The sequence below is a fragment of the Canis aureus genome, chromosome 6 (genome assembly GCF_053574225.1).
Source record: "Canis aureus isolate CA01 chromosome 6, VMU_Caureus_v.1.0, whole genome shotgun sequence".
NCBI lineage: Eukaryota > Metazoa > Chordata > Mammalia > Carnivora > Canidae > Canis > Canis aureus.
The window spans coordinates 53,010,748-53,038,600 of NC_135616.1; the positions used below are offsets into that span (position 1 = coordinate 53,010,748).

The following is a 27,853-nucleotide window of genomic DNA, read 5'->3' on the forward strand; positions in this document are numbered from 1 at the left end:
ATGGTGTTCAACACTGTGCCAAGCACTGAGGATACTAAAGAAACAGAGCCAGTCATCTAATTGGTGAGATGAGTCTAATACTGGCTCTCACATGGCTCACCTCCATGTAATTTTAACCTGTCCAATCCTGAAATCATCAATCTTGCAAACAGCTCCTCCTCTTTTCCCTATTATTCAATAGACCTCAAGCCTGGGTGGAAAGGGGGTGGGGGGAACCAGCTCAAAATCTCAACAGCAGTGCCACCCCCTTCTTATCTTTCATTCTTCATGCCTGTTTCTCAGGGCAGACATTTTGTGTCATGGGGCCTGAATGAGATCTTTTCCTGGTCGTTCCTCACAGATGGAAGTTTCTCTGACCTAGAGGAGGAATTTCAAACCTGTAAGACACCACTAGTTGGAAAACTATCAGGAGAAATTTTGAATAGATCCATCTTGCTTTTAAAGAAGATTTTGAATCCCAAGTAGTTTAAGCATTCTGCAGCTTGTAGCACCCTGAGAGTTGAGAAATGTCTTCTGGCTTATCTTCCAGAGTGTTCTGTCTGCCAACACTTCTCATGCGGTTTCAAGTAATTTGGCAAATGACAAGTTATAGTCAGCATAAACTTATAATTATGCAATTGATTAAGCAGACCATGCAGGAAAGCTCGGTATTTGAGCAGAAAAACTGGTCTTCATAGAAACTGGACCTTGGAATAAGACAGCAGGCCCCCCGACTTCCACACTAGAACTCAGAGGCAATCAGTTTCTTAATTTCTTCTCACAGGGTATGGAATCAATATTTTTCCTGAGGCTGAAATATTGGCTTTATAATTGGGTTTATTTGAGGTTTTATTAGGCTTATCTCTTCTGAGCTTCCACTAATATCTTCATCAATGTTCTGGAAAAAAAAATTAAAGCAGAGAAAATCGAGTCAGGATAGACCAGTTTACACCGGATGTGGCTGAAACCAGCAGCCTTGCACACCTCCTGATACCAAGGGACACACAAGACAGTGAGAGGTGAGGAAGGCCTGTGGTCTGGGGAGGCTGGTCAGAGTCAGCTCAGGCGTGGGAAGTGCTGTCAAAGGATGATTCAAGTCTGGATGAGCAGCTGACTAAGAACAACTCAGCAGCCCTCAAAAGCCTGACTCCCCGCCAGGGGGTTTATGAAGGCAATCTGCAAGACACATTTAGAGGGAAGATGATTTGAGAATTACTGTACTTTCACTCAGACTAGGAAGTTTACAGAAATATTTGTTTCAATCAATGAAGAATAAAGAATTTGGAATCAGAAAAATCTAGATTTCAAGTCTGCTTTTATTTCTGCCTACATGCAACACTTTTGGACTCTATCACCTGTCTATAAAATGTCTGCTTATTTTTATTATCATGGAATCTTGGGGGTATAGCGTGGAAGAAAGAATGCATATGGTCCCGGATCCAAGCAGTACTACTCTAACGCTCTAGTATATCAACTGGGTGATACTCTGCTAGGAATTCAGAGGGCAGATTTTTCACACCTGGCAGGGACACGTGAGGAAAGATTTCATGGAAGATGTGACATTGAACAGGACTTAAGTTTATTAGATTTTTTTTTTTTTTTTTTTTTTTTTGCCAGTCAGAGTATTGTGAGTTAAGAACAATATAAACACTAAGCAAGGACATTTCAAATGGATGTGTGTATACCTGTTCAATCTCACAAGAACCCCTCCCAGCAGAAGGGCGAGGCCGGGGAGTTGCCTTGCCAGTAGTTGACACTCCTCTCCGTGATAGTTAAAAACTCCGCCTCCAGGCTGTCAATCTGTTACCTTTCACCAGCATTAAACTCATTTATTTTTTTTAAAACTCATTTAAAAATGATCTGAAACATTACAAAAAAAAAGAAAAAGAAAAAAAAGCCTGATAGATTTTTATAGTCAAGAGTACCAAAAACAAGTTGCTGTTTGAGTTCCAGAGATTTTTTTTTTTTTAAAACATCATCTGCCTAGTGGAAGATGGCAGTTTGGAAAACAGGCTAGCTTAGGGGAGCAAAAGTCTAAGGCTTTTCATACTCCAGTTTTTCTTTAAAAGGATATATGGTGGCCTTGGAGTGGGGGAAGCAGAAGGGGAAGGAACAGAGGTGGAGAAAAGAATTCCTCATTCAAATAATCCCATGATTTTCAGCAAGGTCAAAAGTCTTAGAGTTCTGTGGTGCCTCGGGGAGTAGGACTAAGGAAAATGTGATTTGCCAAGGTCAGCAATTTCTGACACTCATTCAAATTCTAGCCTTAGGGGGGTAGCTGTTTGATGAGAGCAGAGGAAGAGGTGGCATGAATAGATGACATTTAACATCGGTAGGAGACAGGCTGCTGCAGCAGCTTGTGCACTCAATGCCTTGGGAGGCATTTCCAGAACAAACAGAGTCACCTCTTAATTGCCTGCATATGGATTTCCCACTTGGTGGATTCTCTTTAAAATCTGCAGTTGATGTTTCTAAGACTCATGCTCGCTCCAGAGTTACTTCATTATCAGAGAGAGAGAGAGAGAGAGAGAGAGAGGCTACACTTGGAGAATCCAAGGTCATCTGGAAATTCAACTTAGGTAAAACTTGTTGGAAGTGTATAACTCCTAGGTAAATGAAAGCAAGACCATATAATTTTCTAAGCATAAATATAGGCTTTTGCACCACCTTTTGTTTTGGGAAATAGAGCTAACATTCATCAGGTACCTTGTAAATGGTTGTACTTTGCTTCTTTCCATTAATTAGAATAATCAAGAATTGATTGGCCACTTCCCCCGTCTCCATCCCAAATCCAAGTCATTTAAGTTTTCCTACTAATGACAGCCTGTTTTAAGAGTAGCACAAGATTAAACAGAAAGCAAGATTTCTATGCTATTAAGGGCTTTTTTAAAAAAGGGTCACCTTGACCGTTTAGAATTGTGCTTTGGTTTTTACAACTCAAAATATTGAGTGAAGAACAATATAAACACTAAACAGGCAACTTTTAAACCCCATATGTGAAAGCTGGTTCTTAAATAATGAGAAGCTTTTGGCATCATACATTTGCCATCTACTGAAGTTCTAATTGGTGAACAATTCTGTTGGAGGTACTGACAACTGAACAAGAACTCTTGGCCTACAAACTTTCTTCTGCAGTGTCTTACAGGGAATTTCTTTAAAAAAAAAAAAAAGATTTTATTTATTTATTTGAGAGAGAGAGTGAGCGAGGGTGAGAGAGTATGAGGGGGGAGAGGCAGAGGGAGAGCTGAGCAGGCACCTCAATGCAGGGCTCAATCCCAGGACCCCAGGACAGACTTGGTTCTAGAACCCTGGGATTCTGACCTAAGCCAAAGGCAGATGCTTAACCTACTGAGCCACCCAGGTGCACCAGGAAATTTCTTTGGATGCTCAGCAATACCCTATGACTTTCATGAATTCTTTCTGTCCTTTTCTGTTCTAAGCTACTGGAGTTTTGCTCTGAGGGAGCAGTGAGACCCCCAGGGCTGGACTCTGGAGCAAGTCATCTCTTTCACTTGCTTGTTCTGTGCAGTTTCTCTTAAGCCTCACCTTTCTTTTCTCTGAAATGAGGATCACACTGCCTCCTATATGGGGTTGCTGTGAGCATTCAGTGGGATATTGTATTGAACATGGTTATCATTGTGCCTGGCATGTAGCAAATACTTACCGAATGGAAGTTATTTTATAATAAGTACTTGGTTCTTATTTTACAATTGAGCAGACACTGTGGAGTCCTTTATCACTCAGCCATAAAAACTGTGTGGATATTTCCTTGAAATATTCGCAAACATCTGGAAACAATTTAGTCTGAGGACACTTTAGGTAACTAAAGGGACTCATTCTTAAAATGAATATATAGTCTCAGGAGACTCTGGGGTCAAAGAGCAAGTGACCAAATACTTTTACTCAACCCAGAAAGTTTTGTGGTGAGAGAAAGGGGGAGAGAAAGAGGGTGAAAGAGAAGAGGTGGGAGAGAAATAGATTTTGCTTAAAGCTAAGCAACATGTTGAGAAGCAATGTGGCGTTCACTGTCATGCAGAAGTCAGAGTGTCTATGCTATACCTTCATGTATTTGCGGAGTGACTTTTAAGTCTGTTGTCACACTTCTCTAAAAGTTTGTGTAGTTATTATTATTTTACCTATTAACCAGGAAATCTTGGAAAGTAAAACCTCGAACCCCCTACTAACTTTGAACCCAGAAAGCCATAGAAAATAACTTGAGAAAACACTAGCACTCAAGCTACAGTGTGGATCAGGAAAATGTGATGTTACATAGCGTTAGTAAGTATCTCTGGAATTGGCCTATACTTGTGGCAAAATTAAGATATCTGATTTTTTTTTGTATTTTTCTTAAAAATTGTTTTTATTTAACAATCCATTTGAAAAAGCAATTAGATTTTTAAATTTGATCTAACAATAACATAAAGTCAGGTATGTTACAAGGGTTCCAACTTTTAGCTCTTCAAAATTAATTTCAAATTTATGCTCAGAGTTATCCAGTCTTTAAAAATATTTTTTTACCCAGTAATTTTTTTTTTTTAAATCTAGGTGTCCTTATTTGTTTAGCCAAGTAAGGATATTAAATAAACTTCCTACCATTTTCTGTGTATATTGTTTTAGAAAAGAAAGGACATTATGGCCCCCAAATAACAAAATGACTGTAATCTTTAAAAAATGGGTGTATTTAACTCAAGAAGAAACTCATTATGTTGTTCTTATTCCTCCTGCCCATTTTATTTCGGAGTCTTGAAAACTTTGTCTTCATCCTGAAAATTGTTGACTGGGAATCTCTGATTGAGGCATTTTTTTGCTTCCTATACTTTACTTTCATTGCTGATTTCACTAATGAAACACATTTGATGATTTAGTGGTGACACAAGTTCAAGTAAATTGTATTATTCTTTAGCTATACATCTTTTGGTTCCTAGTTCCATGACAGTAAAATTATCATTAATGTACATTAATGACCAACTGCACAGTTAAAACGAGATGAAAGATAATCTGAGCTAAAAGTAGACATTTGAGACATGAATTATTAATTTGGAGTTGTACTGAATCCATCAGGACATATTTTTTCCTAATCAACTTGTATCCAATTTCATATTTCCAAATTCCTTGGGGGCAATAAAGGAAGTCTTTACTAATTTTCAGTATTTCAAGGCACCTAATAATAAAATATGTTTGTACTCTACAAACAACAACAATAAAAACTTTAAGATTGTTTATTCCATCAATTTGAATTTAAAGTGACTTTGTGGAGCCTTGTACAGTTCTTAGAATATAGTAGGGACTCATTAAAGAGCTGAATGAATGCAAGAATGAATGATGATAATTCTTGGCTGTCACAGGCTAAGTTGTACCATAGCCAGACAATTTTGAATTTACTTAATCCAAATGACAAAATATAGTGTACTTGGTAGAAGTTGTAAAACGTGGAATCTATGGGGAGAAGGAAGTCCATGGAGCTGAAAAGATGAACAGCATTTATATTTTTTTTATGAAGATAAGAGTGGAAACAAGGCTGTACTTTGAGGGAGGTTTGTGCACTTAATCTTTATGTTTGTGACCAGAAGTCTATGTCAAGAGGGACATGGGAGGTTTTTTTTGTTTTGTTTTGTTTTTGTTTTTGTTTTTTTTAACATTCAGTATATAGTTCCAGGGTCCTGATATTTATCAGCTTAAATTTAAAAAAAAAAAAAATTCTTAGGTATTTTTCTTGCTTTAGGACACCAGGTGGCGATATGGGGTGAAGTGTGGGGAGCTTGGGGCACTGAGATTGGATCATGTCATATGAAAGGGGAAGCATGTGGATGGAGATTTGGAGAGCAGATTGAGCGTGTGTTTGACAGACAACTATATCAAAAAAGGAAAACTTTTTAAGGATTTGATTATCTTTTGACTGAGAAAGATGAGGTTGGCATTCATCATCTGTTATGAAACACTTTTCTCATGAGATTCCAGACGATATTCCACTTGGAAAATTCAGGAGCTACCAAAAAGTCTCTAGCTCCTGATAGCCATCTTTTTTAAATGTTTCATTATATATAAGATGTTCCCTCCTCTCTTCCCTTCCATTCATTAAATTGCAGAGCATCTATAATTTTTCCATTCACAACGCTAGAAATACTGGGTCATGTAAGGTCTGGTCCCTGACCCCTATAAGCTCATAGTTTAAAAGAAGCAGACCTGTGAATCCTAAGTCAGCAGTATGTTTTGAGTTCTAGAGTGGAGTCACAATCAGGGCATGATCAAAAAGGATTGCAAAGGATGGAGTTGTCATCCAGTGGCCAAGGAAAACCTTCATGGAAGATATAAACTTTGAGCTTGAAAGTGAGAGATGAATAGATGTCCATCACTTAGAATAGATCAGGGGAGGGAGATTATTATAATAGTCAATTTTGCCACCATGAACAGTTCAAGTGTGTGTGGTATGTATGAGAAAAGTTAATTGGTTCTTAGTATTTATTCATAATTATATTAGAGGGATGCCTGGGTGGCTCAGTCGGTTAAGCATCTGCCTTTGGCTTAGGTCATGATCCCAGGGTCCTGGGATCGAGCCCCATTTAGGACTCTTTGCTCAGGGAGGAGTTTCCTTTTCCCTCTCCCTCTGTTGCTCCCCCTACTCATGTGCATTCTCTGTCTCTCTCTCATGCTCTCTCTCTCTCAAATACATACATAAAATCTTTTAAAAAAACAATTGTATTTGAAAGCACAATCAGTAGTTACTATTAGTAGACTAGTTTTTGGTTTTGAAAATGGGAGAGAGTACATGTTTGGCAAAACTTGACTTCCCCACTACCCCTCAGATATGAGAATTTGTTCGATAAGAGTAGTTATAATATAAATTGAGCTTTAACTATTCAAATATTTTTATGAGTCAGGATAGATATACATGAGCTAGCTAGATTATGTTCCAGAGAGGTCCTAGAATTATGCTTCCAGGAAGAGTACGAATAAAAAATTTAGAAACTATTCAAACAGATGGAAATTTCAGAAAATATAAGAGGCTGGAGAGAGAAGAGTAAGTTGATTTGATGTGAGTAGAGTAGTGCCTTTGGCAGCAGAACAAAGGGCTGCATAAAATGCTCAGAGGAAATCCTTTAGAAAAGGCTTGATTGCAGGGAGAAGTTTTTGTCTAGGTAGACAAAATGAGTCTAGTGAAGATAATGTGATGAAAAGGTGTTTGCTTGACAAAATTTGGGAATGGATGATAGCACTAATCTGGGTTTCGGGTGGCTGTGGAGAAAGCAGGTAAGCCTTTCAAGTGAGAGACATATTTTATTCACCATTGTTTCTTCAGGGCTAATCCACACCTGGAAAATTGTTGCTCAAAAAGTGTTTGTTGAATGAATAGTGAAATTAAGCAGATGGGTTGAGTGTCAGCCAGCAAGCAAAGATTGGGTTAAAATGTTTATCAATCAAGGAGTGAAATATAAAGTACCGTCTCTTAGAGATTGCTGATGGATTTAATCAGGTCAAACATAAATAGTGAGAACCAACTTGTCTTTATTGAGTTGCCACTCAAATGGATTCTGACATCACTGAGAAGAAATTTCCTCCCTCCTTTCCTTCCTTTCTTCCTCTTGTCCTTCCTCTCTCTTTTTTTCTTTTTCATGTTTTTGTTTTTATTTCAGGTATATTGAATTATATTTTCCTCAGCTTTCCTCTTTCCTCCTTCCCTCCCTTTCCTTTTCCCTCTCCTTTCTTCTATTTCTCCCCCTTCTGCATCCTGCATCCAACTCCCTACTTTCCCCTCCCTCCTTCCCCCTTCCCCCTCTTGTCCCTCCCCTGTTCTCCTGTGAGTGACAAGTATAGTATTGAAAATAAATAAAGTAAAGGAGCATAGTCCCAAGGGTTTAACATAAAGTGGGAAAACTTTAACCCTTGTGCCCTCGGTGGCTCACAGTGTTCTAGCAGTAGGTTTCAAGGGACTGTGGGACCTTCTGTTGCAATGGGGGGCACAGTGCCTCAGTACAACACTTGAGCCTACCTTATTGCAACATTTATTCAAGAAATATTTATTGTACATCTGTGTTTACGTGGTACTATGTTAAGCACTTCGAGGGGTTTAAAATCCTTTGTTCTCCAGGAAATTTAAGAGTTGGTTGATGGGTCTAGAATCTGGACTCTAGATTAGCTATATAATCAAATAAATGCAGTATCAAATGGAAAGAGATACTGCAGAGAGGAATAGATTATATGATACAGTAGTTATCTTTATCTTGGCAGTTAAAAATTGGAGTAGGAACTATTCAGGAAGCACATCTCTAGAAAAAATATTTCTATGTATTTCCAGGAAAGAATATGTGTTTATAGTAATAATTGTCCATAATCAGAAAATCCTTCCAATAGCTAAAATTAATCCTTATGGGTTAAGAATTAGTTTCTTATTTTTCCATAGTTTTAACACTTTTGATTAAATTACTATTTTGAAGCATTTAACTCCAGAGATGAGCCTTAACAATCTTAATAAGTGAGGGTTAGTAAATGCGTTGGAATATCCTTCCTGGAGTCACTGTTGAACTGTATCTTGGGATATAGCTAACTCTTTAGAAGGTAATTAAAGGAAAACCTTGCATTATTATTGAGTATAACCTTGTATTATAATAAGCATTGTAACCCTACCTTATTATGAAGTTGCTGTATTACATGTATTTAATGAAAAACTAAAACTTTTTATTTCAGACCACTAGCATTCTCTTATTACTTAATAGATTTGTCCTAGATGTAGAATCATTTTTTTCAAGATAAGAAATGATAATCTACATCAAGTAATGAGGATTGATATGGGTCCAAAAAAGAATTTTTGTGGAAATAAGTGAAAAAAACCCTTAATTCCCATTCCCTCCTTCCCTCTCTCCCTGTTTCTCTCCCTCTCTCTCTCTCTCTCTCTCACTCTCTCTCTCTCTCTCACACACACACACACACACACACACCCCACACACACTTACCTCTCTTACATTTTTCTGCATCTGGGGCTTTTGAAATTTTTATATCATCAAGAAGGCTTACCTTCTGCACAAAGCCCTTGACCCTGAGGTACCTTGGGAAATTTTAGGAGCTGGCCTAATCCTATATATATTCCAGGCAAATTTTGACAGCCTTATTGCTTTTCATCATTAACTGATCCTGGAACTTTTCCTAAATAGTTGGGCATATTAACACCGGCATCTTGATTCAGTTCCAACCCAACCTTCAATTTATTCCACTTTGGCTAGTCACAGCATTCTTCCCTACTCCTCCTGTGACCTGAGCCATTCTGGGAGACCGATGTGCGTGTTGTTAATATATGTAGAGTTCTCAGGAGACAGAAGCTACAGAAAAGCCAAATACCATGGTTTTGTTATTATTACTAATCACAGGGCTCTGCCTCAGAGGAATGAAGGTGAGAAGAGATGAATTAGCATTGATAAATGACTTGCAAAATAGAATATGCTGTAGAAAGGTTCTAAATATTACTATAAAGAGTGGAGACAGCATGCAAATGTGATTAAGGATGTGGGGTCAGAGGGCAAATGCTGGAATATGGGTGCACTTAGGGTCAGTGTGACCGAATTCTGCAATGATGTAATTTCCTGCACATACCAATCTCAGAGGCAGGCTTTCAGGAAACAGGATATTTGATATGGCAGTGCTGCCTTACTTATGAAGGGACCAGGAAAGAATAACAGTTGACTTTCTTGCTGGGCTGCGATCCCCTACATCTCCCATCCCCCACACCCACTAAACTCAACAATCTCCATCATAAATAATCTGAAAATGTTTGTTGCTGGGTAAAACTTGCTCAGCCAGACTCTTAAAAGGAAAACTTTTTGAAATACGAAGTTCAATAGAATGGATAGTATGATGGAAGATGGGTAATAAGGTTGGTGGGTCAATTTATTACTTGCAATTTCTTAGAGACTGAATTAAACTGTTTAGAAACTCAAATCTCGAATTGGATTAAATTTCAAGGTGAGATGAGCGATCAAGGAAAATGTTTTCTCTCAGAAATCTGACCATACTGAAGGCAAGATGTAATGGCAAAGCAATGCTTCTATATAGTGTAGAACTCAGGTGCGTTTTTGCCCATGAAGTAAAATGATTGGGAGTTATAATTCAATCTTATTTGATTCTTAATTTTTATGTTTTCTGCTTGAGAAAAGTGGGAATAGTATCATCCAGCACACAGAGATTCCATGAAGCAAATACAATTTTAGTTTTCTAAAGCACTTAGCAGTTTTCTTGGAGGAAGGCTACTACCATGAAGGACTGTATTCCACACACTATGGTTTTCATGTGCAAGTGTCTAAAATCCAAATTTCAGTACCACAGAGTTTCAGTTTCTCACTTGGATTTATTATAGTGGAGGCCAATGCATGAAACACAGGAGAAAGGTTAGATCAGATTTTAAACGAAGTTAGGGAAAAAATAGTAACTTCAGAGAGTCTCTGAATTCAGAACTGAGAGAATTTATAAGTTGTCAAATCAGATCTGTTCTGGGATCTGGAAATTCCTTCTCTGTCCTACTGGCAAACAATCCAGGCTTGCTTAAAGATCTTCACAGATAGGGAGTATATCATCTCACAGAACAGCTGTTCTCTTTGTAGGGTACAAATTATTTTTTTGAAGTTTATATGAAGGTTGTGTGTGTATATATGCTTGTGTGCTTGTATAATGCATATGCCCTCTAAGAGATATATTTTTAATGTAACTCATTTTCTCTTTCAAAAGCCAGTCACATGAGCTAAGAAGTGTGAGCATATTTATGGGGAAAATAAGAGGATTGTAATAGTACTTCAAATCTGGGAAATGTGCCCATAATATTTACCAGTGTTTTAAGAAAGCATATTTATACTTTTAGAAACAAGCACATCTTTTTATTGACTCAGGGACTTCTACTATTTCACAATGAAAGCAGACTATAAATAAAACTTAACTGATTTTCTTTTTTCCTTTTCCTGTAGTAACCAAATGCTCAGCGACTGGGGTCTAATGAATAATGGCTATGGTTCAAGTGTTTCTATAGATAAAAATTAAAGTAGAGTAACATCTAAGATTTTTTTTGTGGTTGGAGTAACAACAGGTATAGGAATTAAAGGGTAGTTAAAGGCATCAGCTCTTCTAATTTGTCCTTCAGGCTCTTCATGCAATAAATGAAGAAACTGGCAGGGCCTGAGAATCCGTTGCATTGGGAAAGAGGCTGAAGTGCTCTGAACTGGCATGCGGTTATAAGAACCTGCAATAGAAGGGTCTAGTTCACCCACTGGGATGTCTTTGGAGGCCTGATTTATAAGATTTCTGATTTTAGAACGGCTAACTGCATTAATTGCACCTGATGGACTGGCAGAGCTGAGAAGGGGCCAGAGAGGCTGTCCTTCCAAACCTTTTATTTGCAGAACAAGGAAACTGAGGTTATTTACACAAGATCAGCTAGCTAGTTGCAGAACTGGAACTGGAAAGTGAGCTCCTGTTCAATGCCTGCTGTGTTCCACTGATGGCTTCCCATAGCAATGGTTGTAACCACTCGGAATGAGATGCTATATCAATATTACATACCTATGCTTTCATGCCCCCATCCTCTCCCTTCTTTTGGCAAAGCCTTTATAGGCTAGTCTCATCTGTCTGTCTCATTTGATGCTAGTCTCATCTGTCTGTCCATATATGGACATATAGTGTTCTTGAGTGGAAAGGTCACTCTTTCATACTGGGAATGTGTAAATGCATGAGAGTCACAGCCACAGTTAGGTAGAGGAGAGTGTTTCTGAGTCAGGACCAGAAGCTGCCCGTTGTGCTTGAGTTCTTTTCACTTGGACATATCAGCTCCCAACCAATGGTAGTTTCTGTTAGTTCACATCACCTCAAACTCGTTTCTCTGGTCAACAAGAAATCCATAAAAAATCCAACCAAACAAAAAGCCCAAGACATCCATCAGAGGTATGAACTTGCATCTTTCCCCTCAACTATCCTGACCCCATCTTCCCTTCTCACTTCTTTCTCTGGGTATACTCTTTTACTCTCTATTCTCTAGGACTGTCACAAACCTCAGTTGAACCCAGCACAGGCTTAGACTCGCTTAGGATAATTTTTCTGGGACCTTCTAGATGTGCAGCATGGAGGACAAAATGTAGATATACTGTCCTCTAGACTTTAGCATAGAAGGCTTTGGCATTTTAGTTTGCTTCGTTGGCAGTGGTGTGCATGTCCAAAATCCAGTGCAAAAGAAAGACAGAAGATCAACACCTCACACCTGGACTGGTCACTCATTCACAGTACAAGGTAGGCAGAAGCAGAGGAGAGAGTGACACATGAAAAGTCCCAGGGCCATATGGCAGTAAGACAAGCCTGGCATGCCTGTCTGTGGCTATTTAGAAACTCAGTGGGTGTTAGTTCCACAATGGAGAAGTGGGGGTAAATGCATCATTAGCCATGACCAGCAGTGACATGTCCATATTAGAGAAAGAGGCGACCTTGAATCTCAATATCATATTTTAAGCCTTTGGTTGCCCGTCCCCTAGTGTGCAGTTCCCAGAGAGGAATGAACCACGGTATTCCTAGTTATGAAAAGATAACACGAGGTGCAGCTGGCAGTCCAGAAGGGATGTGGTTAAGATTTGTCAAGCCATTTGAAATTCTTTATAAGTAAAAATACTGCCCCTAATGACTCTTACGAATCCAATTTTCCAGTTTAAAAAGGGCAAAGAACACATTTTGCCATTTGTGCGAGAGATTACTATCTTTATTTACATGCAAATTACTTTAAAAGCTAGGAAAACCTATAAAATTTTAAATGTCCCACACCAGGGGCTTAAACTAAGAGTCTTTGTCAAATAAAATGAATTCTCCAAGATCTGCTTTGAGCTACTTTCTTTGCATCTAAGCACAGCCTCTCTTAGAGGAAGGAAACAGTAAAGTTCTCACAGAGAGAGAAAACTTTTACCACTCAGTAAAAATCCCTGGGTTTCCCCCGTATGAAAGCTTTAATTTAGCTCAGCCCACTCCTCCATGAGTTAATTTAGAGCACCAATAAAAGGAGATTATTTTTGGACTGAGAATCTGCCTGGCACATTCTTTGAACCTAATAGAACTAAATAAAGCTATCCAAACTCCTGTGATTTTTAAAGGAGGTCACCCACAAGCAATAGCCTTGTGATAGTTTTTATGCACAGAGCACACGAAATGTGGAGGAACATGCTCTTATTGGAGAGATGAGGAGCTTCATATATGAATAGACCCACTCCTTAAACACACATCACCTGGAAAAGATATGGAATGTGAACAGGCAAGTGTGTGTGAGTGCACACGTGTTAGTGCATGTGCACATACACACACACACACACACACACACACTCATCAGTCCAGGAGGCAGCAAGCAGCAAGGAGAAAAAAAGCACACAGGCCCAGAAGTAAAATAAGCTAAGCTAGGTCTCAGGTTTGGCTGTGGCACTGGGCAAATCATTTACTCTCTTAGACTCTCAGTTACTTTCCATGATTGCATTGCTCAGAAGTGAATACTCTTCACCTTTGGTTTTATTTCCTTCTGTTTTTTTTTTTTTTTCCTAATCTGGTTTTATATAGTTAAGAATATGACATATCTGTAACTTGTATTCATGTATATGGATACATGTATACATTATACATATATTCACAAGTGTTCTTTAATATCATTAAAAGCCTTTATAAACAACTTTTCATACAGCATATTCTCCCCTCCTCATCTCTATAAACATCTCCAATATCATTTATTGAGCATTCTGTACCAAACTGTAAGTCGTTTACATATATTCTTATTTTATTTCATACTCATGAAATATTGATATAGCCAATAAAGACAAAATATGGAAGAGAATAATAATATTAAGCTGTAAGCCTCTGAGAAAAACTCCAGGATGCTTTAAACTAATTCAACTGGCAGCAAGAGGATAGTAACGCTGGTAATGCCCTCACACTTTGGAAAGTTAAAGCCAAGTAAGGATATAAACATTTCTTGCCACTTAGGGGCACCTGGATGATTCAGTTGATTAAGCGACCGACTCTTGATTACGGCTCAAGTCATGTCAGGATCCTGAGATTGAGTCCTCCATTGAGCCATTGGGCTCTGTGCTCAGCACAGAATCTGTGTGAGAGTCTCTCTCTCCCCTTCTGCCCCACTCCCCCCCCACCGCTAAAATAAATAAATAAAATCTTTTTAAAAAGGAAAGATCTCTTGCCACTTATATAAGTACTTGAGAATAATTTTTTCTTTAATTTTAAGGTCTGGAGAACAAAGCATCTCTTTGTTTTTCTGTTCCTAGGGGATGAAATCATTTAAAGATGGGCTGATGCCTCAGTGAAATGCAAAAAACCTTCTTCCAAGAATACATAGCACCATTCAGTGTTTAGGAGGGTTTTTTAGCGTCACATTGGAGGCCTTTGGCTTATTAAAATCCACTATTTTTCTGACCATTGAGCCTCCAAATGAAGCAGCTGAGAGGAATAACACCATATTATTTCTTTAGCTTTCAAAAATCAAACTTGTAATTTCCATTTTTATCAACAGAACACATTCAGAACAGAATTGGAGCAAAGTCGCTACTGACCTGACTTGGCCAATGATTCTTAAGCACCAACTTCTGTAACTATGGCATCTTTCTGGGGAAAGCTTGCTGGTCTACCAGCCTCTGCTGGCAGATGTGAAGGGAGAGTGAGTGCTAGAGGCAGGAGAGTTAGCCTGCAGAGGGGAGCAGGGTGGGCAAGGAAGGGTTGGGGGCGGGGGTCCCTGGAGAAGGGGCTCCTGGCCGTTAACTTTCTAATCGTCCCTTCTGAGAGGCCCACTGGCCCCCAAGACTGTTGTTCTCCTGTGTGCGGTGTTGATGGTCTGTAATCTTTTGTCAGAGTAATTGACGGTGAAGTCTGCACTTTTGCAGCTAATGATAAATAGGGCTTTTAAAGGTTGTAATTTCTTGTTTAACCAATGCCAGTTGCAAATACTTTGTGCCGAGGAATAATTCCTCTCTGCCAAATAAAATACAGTGGAAGTCTGTGGCGTGTTTTTCAGCGTATTGTTAGTCACAGCTTGCCTGACAGAGCACTTTCTGTGCAGGAGATAAATGTTCAGGCCGTCTGGCTGCCAATTTCAGTACAGAAAGGACTTTTCTTGTGGAGAAAGCTTTTCTGTTCCCCAGGCAAACATTAATAAGGTTTTGTGTTTTTTTTTTTTTCACTTTTAATTTTTATTCTTCCACAAAACTCTTACAGAGAGGTAAATGTTTGGTTCCTTGAAATGAGAAAGATTCTTTGAGTTCTTCAGTGTATCCTGCTTCTTTCTCTGTTCCGTTTCTGGAGCTCTGGCTTGCACACAGCTCCTCCAGATAAATGGCAAGGAGGAGACCATGGTCAGTTTGCAGAAAACTGTTATTATGAGCATGGCCATGGGGAAGGGAATCTCAGGGAGTCTGTTCATCACAAGACCGGAAGGAAAATTATAGTAAAAGGGGCTTCAGAGTGGCAAAGAAGAGAGAAAGAAGGTTCCTGTGGGCTCTAAAGGAGACAGCCTTGCCTAGATTTGAATGGGGATTACTATGTTTAAAAATGAAGCAAAGCAACACAAAAATACAATGAAAAATACCAGTTTGCCTCAAAGTACAAATGGATGTGTTTCTAGGGCTTTCATATATATGCAATTATATTTTAAATGCACCAGTGGAGTTAGCAATTTAAAAATATCCTAAGGCCAATTTTTGTAGTATCTGATACTGTGGTTTTGGAAATACTCCTTTTTGATGAATCAAGTGGCTTCAAGTGAGGCTCCTCAGGATCCTGGAAAGTTCATCAGGTCTCAGGTGGAAGGTTGGAAGGTAGGAGGCACTTCCACCAGGGATAGAGTCTTTAGTGGGTTGTGTTCTGCAAGTTTCTGACATAGAGGTGCATGGAATTTTCAGATATATATTTGGACTATTTGGAAAGACCTTTAGAGCACTCCCATGTGCTAAAAAGTTATACTTCTTCATGTCTTGAATTTGTACTTTATATCCTTAGTAATTACATACATAGGTACTTCATAGGTAGAAAGAAAGTTGAGCAGAAGAGTTAAAAACAGGCCCAGGTCGGGGAGATAGTGGAAGATCATGGACAGATATGATGGTGGAAGCTTAAGAATCAGAGAAGGATCAAGCATCCTGACCACAAAAAATAACAGGATGGTCCACATTATTTGTGCTGACCTTCTGAATCTGTACAATGCTGAAATTTGTCTCATACCCAGTCAAAACCAAGCTTCATGCAATTACCAGGATGCTCTCTGAAAGGCAAAAAGATTCCTGTCACCCACTCCCCTGCTGAAAAATCCATTACTGACTCCCTTGCACTAAAAAATGAAGTCCAAAGGCACAATGTAAGAGGCCCGCCACCATCTGGCCCTGCTTCCCCAGCAGCTTCGGCTGTCTCCTCTCTCCCCAGAGCTCCCAAATGCTCAGCTGTGGCAACACGGGACAGTCAAGATCGTATCACTTACCAGCCCTACATTCTTGAGACATCGACTTCTGTGAGCCTCTAAAATTAGGACAATGACATCCTTCTACATGGTGCTGTAGTGAGGAATGAATGAGGTGACAATCCACTATTAGGAATGAGTCATACTGCTTTTATCGCTCTGCTCCATCCATTCCAGACTTTCCCCCTTGGTCAAAATGTGTATTTTTCCTTCAAAACTCAGTGCAATTACTTCTTCTTTTTCTGTGACTCTTTTCTCACAAAGTAAGATACAGTTGAGCCATCCATTGTGCCACAACTTGACAATATATGCCTCCATTATTTTAGTTAGTCCATTTAAAGAACTTACTTGTTTATATATCTGTTTTTCTCACTAAACTGCGAGCTCCTTGTGGAGGTGGAGGCCACTGACCTTTCATACCCACCAGCCAGTAGGGGAGCAGTAAACATACATTGTGTTGAATAGAAAGAAAACACTAGATAAGGAATCTGAATGGATTCATCAATGCAATTTAATTTCAATTCCAGGGCTTAAAGGCTCAAATAAGCCTTGGGCATGAACTCATTTTAATCTGTGGCCATCTGATCATTCTGTCTCTACTCAGGCCAAATGCTTTGCTTACTTTGTTCAAGAATTACACATTTGTCAGACTCCCCCCTACGGAGTTGGCATGTGTGTGAGGTGTGTGTGAGGGAAAAGCAGACCCACATTTCTGCTAACAAATGTAATGTTCATCACAAAAGGACTAAAAAGAGAATTACCCACTTAGTTTCCTAATTTCTTAACCAGATCCTTAGATTGAGGTGCTTGCTCAAGTTCACATCAAAAGATACCAAATTTTGATTTGTTTTCTCATGTTGCCAGTGTTCTATCACATGAGCACCCTCTGAAGGGTAAACACTCAAATTTTACATTTTATTTCGATAGCCCTAAGGCAAAGACAGTATAATATGGTTCTTCCATAAATGGCAGTCGTAGAGTGATTCAAACAACTTGGGGATTCCAGAAAGCTGAGGTTGTGGCAGTTCAGTGATTTATGATGCCGCATGTAATGGATGGGTACTAGATCTATGCAATTATCTTGTTCCCATTGGCCTTGTGCATAATCGGATTTATGCTCCCACGATTAGGGTAGGGATCTGTAACTAGATGATCAGGAGAAGAATAGAAATAGTTTGCAGACTGTAACTTCAATTCTCAATTTGTTGCCAAATCAAATGCTTAGAAGCATTTCTCTGAATGAAACACCTCTTATAAAAATCATACAATTGCAACCCAATCATGTCAAGAAATTGGTCTCTTTATCTATTTCAATTTCTGGATTAAAATGATACCCAACACACACTCTCAAATTCCTATCCACTCCTTAAAAGTTCTTCCCCTTTTTAATAGTTTAAGAAGCAGATTTAATAACCTCTACATCCTTTCGGGATCTCTGATTCTATGAAAAGCAAGAGGAGTAAAGAGTTTCAGAAGTTGGGCTTTGTAGCCAAAATGCCAGGAGTCAGGGAGCCTTTGCTACATGTCTTTGGTCAGGTTGCTCATCCTCTCTCAACCTCAGCCTCTTCATCTGTAGCATGAGGATAGCTATAACATGACCTCTTAGGGGAATGAAATATGAAATATTCCATGTAATGCACCTAACAATGGTTCCTGGCAAGCAATAAGTACTCTAATTGTTATCAAGGAATGTTTATTAAGCACTTAATATTCATCCAGTGTTAGATCCTAGAAAGTATGCGAAAGAGGTACAAAATATTGTCTCTGCCTTCACAAAGTTTACAACGATAATGCCTTTCATATATGTCTAGTATTTTTAGAAAAGTCATCTTATCTGAACCTCACAATCCTTTAAGACACACTTATTTTAAATGTTATTAGATGTTAGTTTCCCCTATATATGAAATTAGATAAAGGTTACTTTGCTTAGTTTTGCTAACCACTATTAAATTGTTAGTTTTTTTTTTTTGTTAAAACTGTATTGCATTCTTTTCTTATACCATAAAGAGATTTGAAATATAAATGAAATAGCATATGTGAGGTATTTTATGATCTTTGGAAGAAAGGAATCATATAAATGCAACCTTTCAACTCTGAAGTTATGAACACAATTACATTGTCTCTCTCTAATGGAATTCTGTTCTCTCCAAATACATTGAAAATAGAGTTGGGAACATAGATTTCTTGTTATTTTCCTGAGGTTCAATGATCTCTAGGCTGCGGTTAACTTTTGGCTTGAGACCACAAAAACACACTCCAAATATTCATCATCTCCAAAGGTTATGTAGGGTGCACAAGATGTAATTGATTCATTGGTCATCGGTCACCACGGTCATTGTACAGGGACTGTATGTATGCAAACTTGCCTTTTCAGCTGTACTGTATTCTTAAATGAACCTTTAAAGGCAGCATAGGCTTTGGAAAGCCAGGGACATATATCTTCCTATTTTTTGTTTTAAGCTCCCACAAGGGATGATCTTGGAGAAACTTACCTTTATGATTGTATTTGTTGAAGGAAATAAAATGGTAAACAGATTTGCATCAACAGATCTTAACCCTGATATAATTGAGTTATATACCAAACTTTTTCTAATTCTAAACATTGGACTTGCTCACCTAGTCTAGGGAATATATTGTTTTTCTGGATGCTTTCCTTTTGGAAGAGGCATCAACTTGGAATCTAACTAACAGGCCTAGATTCTGTTGTTACTGGATCCTTTGTAACATTATTTTTCCAGCCCTGTCAAAAAAACTGCTTTCTAGAGGGACCAATAAAACTTACCTAGTAGCTTTGGTCTGGACTTTGAAACATATATTGCATATGGCTCCAACTACTTGGGTTGGAGTGGGATGGTGTCACTTTGTAAGCTCTCAGAGTTTAATGGAAGAGTATCCTTAGGGATTCACCTTTAATGCACTCTCACTCTTTTTATTTTTTTGTCACCTTTCCCTCCTCCTACATGTCTGCATTATGCAGCAATTTATGACTCCATTGATACAGTACGTGGTTGTACCAACCAACACAACTTGGCAATTGACTTCACTTGGAACGTTACACACTCTGCCTTGTTTTATTTAAATTTTAAACATCTGAAATATCTATTTAAAATACTGTGGAGATTTTTGCTTGCAGCTGACTCCAACTGGCATTGATATCACATGAGCCATTGTCTTGGAGCTTCTACCTAGAAACTGATATGTCAAAGTGAGTTACCAGATATAGTTGGCATGAGACTAGGTAATGGTGATAGCTCTCAGCAGTTTTAGTGGGCTCTACAGAAAGCCCAAACGAGTAAGATCTTTCACAATGCCACAGGTTTGTCCTTTACACTGTGAGCAATTGGATCTGCTTCTAGTTCTCATGTTTATAGCACTGTTATAGTTCAACCCAGGATTCTCTGAGCTGAGTCACACATACACCCATGCAGACACCCACACATACCATGTACACACACACGCACACATACATTTTATGAGAAATATGTCCTCCATCTTTAGGTATAAAATTATTTTAAAATTCTACAACTTGTCAAAACTGTTTTTCAATCTTGCTGTCTTCTCAATTGTTTATATAACTGCCAAATCTGATCATTTTCTTTAAAAATTACTGAAAATAAAAATAAGCATCCATATGATGTTCAAATAACTCTGATATCCACAAAAATAATCAGTAATGTAACTTAAAACACTAAGAACATTACACATTTGACTATAGAAATCTGTATCCATGGAGTTATATAAACTCTAGTCAATCCATTGTTAAATTAATAGATTATAAAAATGGAGATAATTCATAAATAAATATATTGTTATTTACTCTACAAGAGTACAGATTTATCCATTCATCAAGTATTTGAAGAGGACTTTGTAAGAAGAGATATTTAAGTCTAATGCAATGCCCTATTTGACAGCAATAGAAATGGAAACCCGTTTGGCAAAGTTACCTTTTTTTAAGGTTTATTTATTTATTTGAGAGAGAGAGATAGAGAGAGAGAGCACATGAGCAAGAATGGGAGAGCGAGAGAGAATTTCAGGCAGACTCCATGCTGAGTGTAGAGCCTGATTCAGGGTTCAACTCAGGGCTCAATCTCCCAACCCTGAGATCATGACCTGAGCTGAAACCAAGAGTCTCATGTTTAACAGAATGCATACCCAGGCACCCCAGGCAAAGTTACATTCTTAAGATTACATGACTGGAGGGGGGCAGATCATGTGACTTTTTAGGGACAGAAAGGATGAAAAACCACATTGTCTGATTTCTAATCCACTGGAGCTACCCCCCATTATATAAAGTTGTCTTAATGATACAATTCTATGAAAAAACTTCTTAAAATATTGCATTGTGGAACATGTGGAGAAAGTATAAAGTCACTATTGTATAAATCTGGTCTGAGGCTATGACTAATTAGAGAAAAGATTTGCTATTTAAAAAAGGGGGGGGGCTGTCTCCAATCAAGAAGTTAACTATCTAATATTATTTGACCACCCATCTGCAGTGACTGACAAAGCTAGGGTCCCTGGGCCTTGGGAAGAGCTGGGACTAATTCTAAAGCTGAAGTCTCCAGGAAGGAAAATCATAATCCTAATAAATCACCCACCAACTAACAGATCTGTAATAGAGGAAGAAAATTACTATCAAAGGAGGTGTGATCACTATCCCTGGAAGATTTTAGAAATAACCAAATGGATAAAGTGAAGGAGGAACCCAACAAGAGTCTGCAAAACATGCTGAGTAGCCAAAAAGGGGCAGATTTCCTTGTAAATAACTTATTTGATTAGATAAAAAAATTGTAATCTGTAGTTTAGGATGTCCCTCCCCACTTCTGCCTAAATCCACTATCACACATTTAATTTCCTTTAACCAATTTATGGCAAACATTTTATTTATAAAATCTGATTTTCCAAAATCTCTTCTCCCACCTGATCAGTTTATGTTTTTATAGGGGTCCCCTGAGTTCATAAAATCTTACGGTTTATTCCTAAGATACTTTATTTTATTTATTTTTTTAAAGATTTTATTTATTTATTCATGAGAGACACAGAGAGAGAGGCAGAGACACAGAGAGAGAGGCAGAGACACAGGCAGAGCAAGAAGCAGGCTTCATGCAGGGAGCCCGATGTGGGACTCAATCCCTGGTCTCCAGGATCACACCCTGGGCTGAAGGCGGCGCTAAACTCCTGAGCTATCTGGGCTGCCCAAGATACTTTATTTTAAAAGTGTTGGCTTCCCAGTAAGTTAATCAGGTCACTGAACTCTATACCATTTGAATTGGAATTGCAAAGGAATAGAGACTAAGAAGAAAGCTGGCAAACGGAAGTTCTATCAGTGTTTGGGGAGTGGCTCTGTCCTGGAATGACACACCAGCCTGCTCCTGTGTGTCCTTCCTCTTGCTTCAGCATATTGCTATCAAAGTCCTTTAAAGAAAATAATTTACAAATTTGGAAAAAATTTAAAAATGAGGGAAATCTGAAAATTAATAAATAAATAAAAAGACTCCAGGAGGTAGAAGGAAGAATGTCTGCACTGGCTCTGAAAGTACATTAGAAACAGATGCCAAGGACGAGAATAATTTGGGTAGTGACTAGGAAACCATTGTCCTTAACCTTGGTTATCCTCCTTTTCTGTTTGTTTTTTTTTTTTTTTTTTTTTTTAAGTAGGTTCCAAGTCTAGTGTGGAGCCCAACTAGGGGGTTGAACAACATCTTTGAGATTAGACCTGAGCTGAGATCAAGAGTCAGAAGCTCAAGGGACTGAGCCACCAAGGCACCCCTGGTTATCTTTCCTTTTAATCAATAAAATTTGTTATTAGGTCTTTCCTCCATCCTGGCTTCTGCCTGTTGAGCAGTATGAACTCTTCCTGCCAACTTTCAGATGATGGGGAATTGGAAGTGGTGGCCATGACATGAGTCATAGTGACACATAGATTACTCATAGGTTTCCACTCCAGGCGGACAGAATCACCTATTGACAAGGGGTTCTTTAGGGCTGTTCAACAACAAGGGACATGATTCAGTGGAATAAGATTATTCCACTTGGGTCTTTGAGTATTTTGCCCAAAACCTTTTTTTTTTTCTGCTCATGTGACCTTAGTGCATCGGCTTCCTTACTCGTTAAAACAGTCACACATCCTTGAAGAGGAAATCACCATATAATTAAGGTTTAGGTGTGGTTGGCAAGTGGTCATGTTGCTGTACGGTGGAGAATGAAGCAGCTAGGTTTTTGCCCCAGCTCTTTTGCCAATGAAAGGGAACAGAAAACACAGTGACTAGAAATGACGAATTAGAAGAAAATATAACCTGAAGCTAAACATAATTTTTGGCACAAAGAAATGACCACGCCAGGGCATGTCTAAAGTGGTCAGTAATTCCATATGTGTCATCATTATCAAAGCCCAACATTTATTGGTGCTGCTGAGAGGTAGGGACTCTGCCTTACAGGATTGGCTCAACTGCCTTCGAGGCTTGCCTTCTTATTTGGGGAGATAATTACTGATGAAAAGTCCTCTACAGAGAAAGTGAGTGAAAAGCCTGATAACACATCTCCTGGAATTTACATGCATTGTAAACAATGCAGTAAACCTTCATTTCAGGAAAATTTGTGTGCCAAGATTTTCCAGAAACTCATCCTGGAAAAGGCTGTCAGGTTTGGTGGCTGAATGTGAGTTGACCAGGTTATGCCAAATAGGCATTTTCTTTTTTCTTTTGCTTTAGATTTTATTTATTTATTTGAGAGAAAGCAAGCATGAACAGGGGGAAGGGCAGAGAGTGGGAAAAACAGGCTTCCTATCAAGCAAGGAGCTTGGTGTGGGGCTCAATCACAGGATCTCAGGATCATGACCTGAGTTGAAAGCAGATTCTTAACCAACTGAGCCGCCCAGGTGCCCCTTAAATAGGCATTTTCACCAAGCACCATTAACAAATTTTCTGTCATTCCAAGAAAAGTACCTAAAATGTACTAGGCACTAATGCTGGGTGCTGAGACATATAGTTAACAAGTCAGATAAGATTCCTTATGGAGCTCATATTCTAGTGAGGCAAACAGCAGGAATAATTATATTTGGTCAGAAATGCTGTTAGAAGGCAAATGGTTCAGATGCTGGAAGAGAATAATGAGGGCAAGGCTGCTTCCGGTTGGTGATCAGAGAAGGTCCTGTAAACTGCTGACAAGTAAACTGAGGCTTGGAGGAGGACAAGCCGCCATTGATATAAAGAGTCAGTGGAGGGACACCTGGGTGACTCAGCAGTTGAGCATCTGCCTTCAGCTCAGGGTGTGATCCCAGAGTTCCAGGATCAAGTCCCATATCAGGCTCCCTGAATGGAGCCTGATTCTCTCTCTGCCTCTCTCTCTGTGTGTGTGTGTGTGTGTGTGTGTCTCATGAATAAATAAATAAAATCTTAAAAATAAATAAAAATAAACACCTTTAAAAAAAAAAAAGAGGGATCCCTGGGTGGCGCAGCGGTTTGGCGCCTGCCTTTGGCCCAGGGCACGATCCTGGAGACCCGGGATCGAATCCCATATCAGGCTCCCGGTGCATGGAGCCTGCTTCTCCCTCTGCCTGTGTCTCTGCCTCTCTCTCTCTCTTTGACTATCATAAGTAAATAAATAAAAATTAAAAAAAAATTAAAAAAAAAAAAAGAGTCCATGGAAACAGTAAAGGCCTAGACATTTTTACAAAAAATCAAAGCCAAAGAACAAAAACAAAGGACAAGGAAACTGTCACCACCATCTGTAATGCAACCAGAGTTGGGTGAATGGAGTGACATGTCACAGTGTGGCTGAGAGAGGGATGCTGGACTTCAATAGGACAGAGAAAGCCTCTGCAGACTGTGTTTTGACCTACCACCCATTCTGTGATCTCTGCCCTCCCCCCTTGCCTGTTACAGGCTCTGATGTCTGCCCCCCTACTGGAATATCTTTTTATTGCTGTAACTTTACTTTGTGTGACTTCTTTCCTCAAACTGGTTATAGAGTTCTTGAAGTCAGACTACACATAATATTTCCTTGTATATCTCAGAGTGTTTGCCCGGCATGTATGTAGCACATGCTCAATAAATATTTATTCAAATGAATGAATAAGGTGATAGGTCAGGAGTGTGACCATTGTTAGTGATGACCCTTTGGGGAGTAGCCTAAGCTGGTTGATAAAAACACTATTTTCAGTATGGCTACTGTCAGCTAACCCGTGGTTAGGGGGTCAAAACTATTAGAAGAAAGAAAAGAAATAGCAATCTCATTTCTGTTTGCTAAATTTAAAGTCTCTTAGAAACATTCAGGTTTCCTCTTTCATCTGTGCTGACAGGTGAACTAATTTCTTTAAACTAAAGAGTCACATTTCAGTTTGAGACTGATCTCTGTAGAGTGCTCTGAGTATGGTGGAAGAAGTCAGTCTTCTGACTGGGTCAGTCAGTCTGGGTTTTCTCCAGTCATGGGTAATTACAGTATAGTTCTCATCCAATATATCATCTAGCCAAAGGTGTTCTAAAACAAAGACAAAACAAAACAAAACAAAAAACACAACAATAATAACAAAAGGACAAGACTCAGATTATTGCCTTAAGCAATTATTGAAAGTTTTCTATTCGGCTAGATACAAAAAAATAAATAAATAAATAAATAAAACAATCCTAAAAGTCCACAATGCTGGATTTGAAAGAGATCTTAGTCATCTAGTCCAACCTGTAATTTTGCCAGTGAGGACACTGAGGCCTTAACATCATAGATGTGACCAGCAATCATGCTGAGTTAGAATCTAGGCCTCCTGATTGTTGATCCAAAGCCCTTAATATAATTGTTCTATAATAGAATTTAAAACACAATAGAAGGAAATGTGTATGCATAATTGTTGTGATTTTTAAAGCATGTATTGTTTATATCTTACATCTTACTACCCATTTTACAGACAGGATTGAAATGAAAAGATGTTATAGTGTGGCATATTCCTCCAAAACATATTAAGCTTTAGATCACTGTTTACATTTGGCTTTTCTTACTCCTAAAGAAGAATTTTATGGGTGCCTGGATAGCACAGTCGGGTAAGTGTCCAACTCTTGGTTTTAGCTCAAGTCTTGATCTTATGGTCCTGGGATTGAACCCAGCATTGGAATCCACACTCAGTGGGGAGTCTGCTTGAGATTCTCTCTCTCTCTCTCTCTCTCTCTCTCTCTTTCTCTTTCTCTCTCCCTCCCTCTCTCCCTCTGCCTCTCCTCCCATTCATGTGTGTGCCGTCTCTGAAATAAATATATAAACCTTAAAAAAGAGAGAATTTTAATTTCCTTTCACTTAAACATCATTTAAAAATATCAAGCTTCTTATGTTGACCATTTTAACATATTTGAGTCTTTGTATAGGTCTGTTGTCAATGACTAGAGCAACATCTCAGAGGGGCTTTACCTTTCTCTTCAGGCCCCCTCTTTTACTCTATATGGTGTTGTTACAGAATTATCTTGACTCTGCCTCTTATTGCAATGAAAATTCTGTTCCTTGTGGCTTTCTGTGTTGTAAGCTTCCTGTCCTACAGCTAAAACTTGAGATGAAAAAAAAAGAGAAAAAATAACTTGAGATGAAAAAGGTAAGGAGTGAGGTCATGCCTCTCTTCTTGAGTACTTAAATGCCTCAAGATAGCCTCTTAATTGTCTTTTACCCAACTAAGAGTCATGTTCTTCATTGCTGTCCTTCCAGGAGCTGAGCTTCCTCATTAATGATGTACATCTCTTTCATTGCTCTCTGCTTTCAGTTGTGCTTTTTTTAAAACCTTTTTTCCCCCAGATTTTTCTTTAGAACATTAAAGTTTATTACAAAAAAAAAATTAAAAAAAGACAATTTAGAGTGTATACCTCCCATGAAGACACCAATTTCTGCTGCTAATGTCAAGATTGATGTTGTGTCTCTTACAAAATGACAACAGTCCCACTACAAAGGAAAAATGCCACCAGCAGAAGGCAGAAGCTTATGGCTCATCTAGAGCTCTGTTTGTAATCCTACTCAAATACCAGTACTTTCACAGGGACCACACACCTGGAATATGGCAAATTTAGAAAGCTTTTAAAATCTCAGTCAGAACTCACTCTTTTCCCAGAACTTTGCCTTTCTTGGTTTTCTTTTTATCCCTTTGGCATTTACCAACGTGCTCAGACATTTAGAAAAAAAAGTCACTGAATAAATATTGAGTAACATGACCTAAGTTTTGTGTTTTTAGACATGTGGCAACTGAATTAGTCAACCCAAGGCACACAGACTGGGAAATCACTGAATTTTCATAGCCTGACTTTAGCCCTTGGCCTTCTTCCTTTTTCTTGTCTTTTTTTTTTTTTTTAATTCATTTCTAGTGAGGTTACTTGTTAAAGGTGCCAGCGTCTTTACCTGTCTGTGAGTGTAGAATCTGCCTGCTTTCTGAATGTTTCCTCAAAATCTGAATTGAGAAAGGAAAATTGTCTTGTTAGAAAGCCAGGGGTTGACTAGGAGCAAAAAATGTCCCAAATGGGACTTTTCAGACAAACATCTATGCCTGACTTCCATGGCACAATTTTGGATCAACCACCGTGTCTCAGATCTTGACTTTTAAAGCTTTTATTTATTTGTCAAGCTCCTGAGGTTTCAATCCTGCACTCCATCGTACTAATGAAGTCATATCACACATGAGAGTGGTTCTCTCACTTTCTCTATAGTTATACTGTGATAGAAATCTTACTGATTAAATACCAACAAACAGCGAAACAGCAGGAAAAAAAAAGAAATAACAGCAGTGGTTTTGAGCAGTCTGTCTCTGAAAAGAAACTGAAAGCAGTGGTGGGTGTGAAACCCAACACTTACCAAATGCCTACTATGTGCCAGACTATATGCCTACGATGTGTTCATTACATTGTCAAATGACCCTAGGAAGTAAGTAAGTAATCTTACTTCTGTTTTACTGTTTTGTAAACGGAGTCTCAGAGAAGGAAGGTGCCTTATCTAGGGCCACACAGCCAGTAGGTAGCAGGGCCTGTGGGAGAGCACAGGTCATCGTGATTTCCAAGCCAATTCATCTTCTACTCCCTCCTCCACTATGCCCACTTCCCAGTGGCAGTTCAGTTGGGTCTGATGGGAACATTCTCATTTTCTGTTTTTTTTTCTTTTTTTTGACATCTAGAAATGAATTGAAAAATAGGTAAGTAAGTGATTCATCCACAGGGAAATTGGGAGTAGGTTACATATTTGAAGCCAAAATTTTATTTTATTTTTCATCAAAGAGAAGGTATTTGTTCAGCAATTGAATTCCTATAATAATAATAATTCCAATATATGAATATTTTACATCTGATCACTAATTTGTATTATTGAGCATCAAATGCACACATAAACTTTGTACCCCAAGGTTATAGTCGAAAATAGACCCAGAGTCACCTGGAAGATACCAGCATGGGGAAAATTATGCATATAGTTCCAAAAGAG

General features: G+C 38.7%; 1 protein-coding gene and 1 long non-coding RNA gene across 3 annotated transcripts in view; one reads left to right on the forward strand and one right to left on the reverse strand.

Annotated features, from left to right (window-relative positions):
- The window catches only part of PRRX1 (paired related homeobox 1), a 72,932-nt gene that overhangs the window by 21,372 nt on the left and 23,707 nt on the right, over nucleotides 1-27,853 (forward strand). The gene's annotated exons all lie outside the window — the stretch shown is intronic.
- LOC144316123 (uncharacterized) lies at nucleotides 552-27,536 on the reverse strand. The gene is made up of 3 exons (XR_013381947.1): nucleotides 27,323-27,536; nucleotides 26,786-26,834; nucleotides 552-877 (listed from the first exon to the last, which is right to left on the reverse strand). It is a non-coding gene; the product is annotated as an uncharacterized LOC144316123 (long non-coding RNA).